Genomic DNA, 6,094 nt, shown 5'->3' on the forward strand with positions numbered 1-6,094 from the left:
ATCTAATGCCTTAAAATCCTTTTGTGCTATCTAATATTGCTCCAGCTCATTACCCAATGTAACCTATGTGCAAACCATTCTTTTAGCCCTACATAGGGCTAGATTACAAGTGAGGCACAAACGTTTTTGCACTAGTGCAATTTTGTTTTTGCCAGCCATTTTCATTTCGCTGATATTTACGCTTCAATCCTTACCGCAGTCAGAGCTGTAGTTAACTGTTTTCCAAAACTAAAAAGTTGCACAAAATACTTCAAAAACATTACAAATTACAGTTACACTCATTATCACTGTTTAATAAAAATGATTAAATAAAGAAATATTGCACAGAAAAGTTATCAGGGCTCAAAGATAGGAGCTCTCGGGTGTTAGGAAAAAAAAAAAGGCTGCAAAGGACTAAATGTGTATGTATGTGTGTATGTATGTATATGTGTGTATGTGTATATATATATATAATGTGTGTTTTTATTTATGTGTACATATATATTAATGTTTTTTTGTGTATATATGTATTTACAGATATATATATATATATATTTATATAAACACTTATAAAAACATTAATATATATGTACACATATATAGGCATGCGTGTGTGTGTGTGTATATATATATATGTATATGTGTGTGTGTGTGTGTGCATAATATCCCTTTGCCATAAGCAGATAAAAACATGATAGCACATATTTATGCAATATTCATATTTAATATAATAATTTAATAAAGATTTTAACTATGTAAATATTTGACATTTGCTAATGTGAATATGCTATGTTGTTTACGCAATGGGTGTTAGTTTTTTTTTTTTTTCCCAACAATTTTTGTTTCTCCATTGACTTTTTTATGTGGAATGCGAAAATGCAATGGAGTTTGCGCGCTCGGGTGTTAGGTTTAGTTTTTTTCTCTTTTTTTTTTCTCTCCATTAGTCTCTATGGGGGAATGCATGCACACACACGAAAACTTGTTAGGTTTTTTGCGTTATTCGGGTTAACCCTTGCGCAAAATACGTTTTTTTTTTTTGTTTTGTTTTTAACTTGTAATACGAACGCAACCCGACAAGCTCAAAAATTAAAATCCTAGCGGAGTTTTTGCTTACGCTTAACGAGCCACTTGTAATCTAGCCCATAATCTTTCTTGTTGGTCCATGTAAATTATCCCTCTAGGTTAAATAGACATGAAACACTTCTTGCTTTTTGTGGTGCTTATTCCTCTCTCCCCGGAGAGGCTATAAATACATTTTGTAAACTAGTTTTTCTTCACAATGCTGTGAATCAATAGCTGGTTTTGGCAAATTGCAGCATGGTTTGCTTTTTCGGCCTCTCTACAATAACAATATTTTTGACACAAAGGCAAGAGGCGTTTCATTTACTTAAAGGGACTATAAAATAAACATATATTTAAAAAATATATAAACATTTCAATGTATTTTTATACATTTATTTTATTACTACAATGTATTATTTTGAGAAGTGCACGTGGCACGCTTCACAAGCCAAATCCTGCCACATATCTCTCTCTAATTTGCTTCACCAGCAAAGATATTATTAGAAACTGTAAAACAATCGACATTTTGCTAACAAACCGAATAAGGTAAGTGGTAAATGGACAATGGCTATTGAAAAACAAATGCAGCAAACAAGGTAATACATTCAATGCATTTCAAACTTGCCCAGTATGTTGATTTATTACAAGACTTCAGAAAAAATCTTGTAATTACACAGTGTTTACCAATTCTGATAACAAATTTGTTTCCAATCTAAATTTAAAACATTCTGTGCAACTCTTTTTCTTGCTCTGTATATTACATAATTCCTCTCTGACACCATATTTTGCTCTATATATAACATTTTGCAGTGTTGCTTTTGTTTGTTTTGTATAACCATAACGGATACATTTTACCTCCCCACCTTGCTCCTATTACTCACTGCTAACTTTTCAGTTCCTAGATATCCAAAAATCATTTAACTTATTTTTTTATCTGAAAGTTATAAAAGCCATATAAACTGTCTTAAGCTTAATGAATGCAAGTATGAAAACATGTTTGCCATTGCATGCACTTTGTCTGTACAATACATCCACTTAATGTGTGATACTGTTAATAAATACCCATACTCAATCAAAATGGTTCATAATTATTCCTGTTCAGATATTTTCATGGATATGATTAAAATAATTATTTTTTTCACATCTAAAACCAATTTTTTGTTATAAAGCGACGTGGAATATACAACAAAATGACATTGTGCTTTTTTGGGGGTTTTTTTTAAAGATTTTTTTTTTTTTTGAGGTTTTTGTACATTGACCAAGGATACAAGGTATTGTCAGGTTAAGACAGTACAATGATTACACAATGAAACATTGCCTTACTTCAGAAATAAGTATATAAGAATAATAACTTGTAAGCTAAATATATAAATTGAAACATGTTGAGTAATAGCAAATAGCCAAGTGTCAGAAGTAGGATAAAATACACATAAATGAAACCTCATTTCTTTCATGTAATTGGCAAGAGTCCATGAGCTAGTGACGTATGGGATATACATTCCTACCAGGAGGGGCAAAGTTTCCCAAACCTCAAAATGCCTATAAATACACCCCTCACCACACCCACAATTCAGTTTTACAAACTTTGCATCCTATGGAGGTGGTGAAGTAAGTTTGTGCTTGATTTTCTTCTGTGATATGCGCTTCTCAGCATTTTGAGAGTACAGTGAATGTCAGAGGGATGTGAAGAAAGTATCACCTATTGATTTTTATGGTTTTACTCACGGGAAATATTTTCGAAGGTTCTCTGTTATCGGTCGTAGAGATTCATCTACTACCTCCCTTTTCAGATCGACGATATACTCTCATATTCCATTACCTCTACTGTTACTGTTTCAGTACTGGTTTGGCCATCTGCTATATGTGGATGGGTGTCTTTCAGTAAGTATGTTTTCGTTACTTAAGACACTCTCAGCTATTGTTTTACACTTTATGTATTAATATAAAGTTCTAAATATATGTATTGTACTTATATTTGCCATGAGTCAGGTTTATGTATATTTCCTTTTGCGGACTATCAGTTTCAAAATTGGGAAATATATTTAGGAAGTTATTTTTTTCTTACCTGGGGTATAGTTGTTTATTCAAAGTGACTGTTTTTTCATTAATTTTCACGCCCAAAATTAGGCTCGAGAGTTCGCAAAATGCTGATGTTTATTGCGTCATTCTTGGCGCGAGAATTTTTTGGCGCGAAGGTACATTCGGTGACGCAAATTCGTAATTTACGGCGTCTTAGTTGACGCCGGGTTTCTTTGCACATGTTAGTGCCAAAAAATTTCATTTTGCGTTGTGCGTCATACTTGGCGCCAAATTATTTATTTTAAACCCCACTTCCTATATGCCTCTTGTTTTTTTCTATGCTCAGAGGGCTATGTTTGCATTTTTTTCCCATTCCTGAAACTGTCATATAGGGAAATTGATAATTTTGCTTTATATGTTGTTTTTTTTCTCTTACATTTGCAAGATGTCTCAATCTGATCCTGTCTCAGAAGCCACTGTTGGAACCCTGCTGCCTGATAACAGTTCTACCAAAGCTAAGTATATCTGTTGTTAATTTGTGGAGATGATATCTCCAGCTGTGGTATGTAATAGTTGTCATGATAAGCTTTTACATGCAGAGAATGTATCCATCAGTATTAGTACAATGCCTGTTGTTCCTTCAACATCTAATGTACATGATATCCCTGTGAATATTAAAGATTTTATTGCTGATGCGATTCAGAAGGCTTTGTCTGCTATTCCGCCTTCTAATAAACATAAAAGGTCTTTTAAAACTTCTCATAAGTTGATGAAATTTCAAATGACTGATAACATACTGAATTATCCTCCTCTGATGAGGATCTATTTGATTCAGAAGATCCTACCTCAGATATTGACACTGACAAATCTACTTATCTCTTTTAAATGGAGTATGTTCGTTCTTTGTAAAAAAGTGTTGATTACTTTGGATATTGAGGAAACTAGTCCTCTTAATACTAAAACTAGTAAATGTTTAAAATCTGTTTATAAACCTCCTGTGGTTACTCCAGAGGTTTTTCCAGTTCCTGATGCTATTTCTGATATAATTTCAAAGGAATGGAAAAGGCCTGGTACTACTTTTATTCCTTTTTCTAGGTTTAAAAAGTTGTATCTTTTGCCAACAGTTAGATTGGAGTTTTGGGAAAAAATCCCCAAAGTTGATGGGGTTATTTCTACTCTTGCCCAAATGTACTTCTATCCCTATCGAAGATAGTACTTCCTTTATGGGAAACTTGAATCTTATCTAAGGAAAGCTTGTTTATATTCTGGCTATTTTCTCAGGCCTGCCATTTCTATGGCTGATTTGTCTAGCATTGTTCGCTTGCTGCAACATGTTAATCATTTTATCTGTAATGCCATTTTTGATATCATCAAATTTGATGTTAGATCTATGTCTTTGTCTATTTTAGCCAGAAGAGTTTTTGTGGCTCAAATATTGGAATGCTGACATGGTATCTAAGTCTAGATTACTATCTTTTCTTTCCAAAGTAATAATTTATTTGGTTCTCAGTTGGATTCGATTATTTCAACTGGGGGAAAGGAGTTTTTTTTTACCTCAGGGTTAAAGATCTAAGGGTAAATCTTAAGCTTCTAATGGTTTTCGTTCTTTTCGACAGAATAAAGAACAGAAAGCCAATCCTTCCCCACAAAGAATCTGGTTCCAATTGGAAACCTTCAAGTTGGAATAAATCCAAGCCATTTAAGAAACCAAAGCCAGCCCCCGAGTCTGCATGAAGGTGCGGCCCTCATTCCAGCTCAGCTTGTGGGGGGCAGATTAAAATTATTCCATAACATTTGGACAGATTCTGTCCAAAATCAAAGGATTCAAAGTATTGTCTCTCAAGGTTATCAAATAGGATTCAGAGTAAGACCTCCTGTGAGAAGGTTTTTTCTCTCACGCGTCCCAGTAAATCCAGTGAAGGCTCAGGTTTTTCTGAAGTGTGTTTCAGATCTAGAGTTTTCAGGGGTAATTATACCAGTTTCGTTTCAGGAACAGGGTCTGGGGTTTTATTCCAATCTATTCATTGTCCCAAAGAAAGAAATTTCATTCAGGCCAGTTCTGGATCTGAAAATGTTGAATCGTTTTGTAAGGGTGCCATTTTTCAAAATTGGTGATTATAAGGACTATTCTGCCTTTGTTCAGCAAGGTCATTATATGTCCACAATAGACTTACAGGATGCATATCTTTATATTCCGATTCATCCAGACCTCTATTGGTTTCTGAGATTCTCTTTTCTAGACAAGCATTACCAATTTGTTGCTCTTCCATTTGGCATAGCGAAAGCTCCAAGAATTTTTTAAAAGGTTCTCGGTGCCCTACTCTCTGTATTCAGAGAACAGGGTATTGCGGTGTTTCCTTATTTGGACGATATCTTGGTATTAGCTCAGTCTTTACATTCTGCCAAATCTCACACTAATCAAGAGACAAATGAAATTAGTTTCAGCTTGTCAAAACCTTCAGTCTCAATCATTCCCTTCAGTGGCTATGTGCATGAAGCCTTTAGGTCACATAACTGCAGCGTTGGGTGCAATCGATTTTGCTCGTTTTCATATGAGACCTCTTCAGCTTTGCATGCTGAATCAATGGTGCAGGGATTATATAAAGATATCACAATTAATATCCTTAAATCCCAATGTTTGGTTCTCTCTGACTTGGTGGTTACATCACCATCGTATAGTTCAGGGGGTCTCTTTTGTTCATCCAACCTGGACTGTGATCACAACAGATGCAAGTCTTTCAGGTTGGGGAGCTGTCTGGGGATCTCTGACAGCACAAGGGGTTCTGAAATCTCAAGAGGTGAGGTTTCCAATCAATATTTTAAAACTCTGTGTTATTCAGGGCTCTTCAGGTTTGCCTCTCCTGAAGAGGGAACAGTTCATTTGTTTTCAGACAGACAATATCACAACTGTGACATATGTCAATCATCAGGGTGGGACTCACAGTTCCTTAGCTATGAAAAAAGTATCTTGGATACTTTCTTGGGCGGAATCCAGCTCTTGTCTAATTTCTGCAGTTCATATCCCAGGTGTAGA

Source organism: Bombina bombina, chromosome 1 (genome assembly GCF_027579735.1).
Source record: "Bombina bombina isolate aBomBom1 chromosome 1, aBomBom1.pri, whole genome shotgun sequence".
In the NCBI taxonomy this organism is placed as follows: domain Eukaryota; kingdom Metazoa; phylum Chordata; class Amphibia; order Anura; family Bombinatoridae; genus Bombina; species Bombina bombina.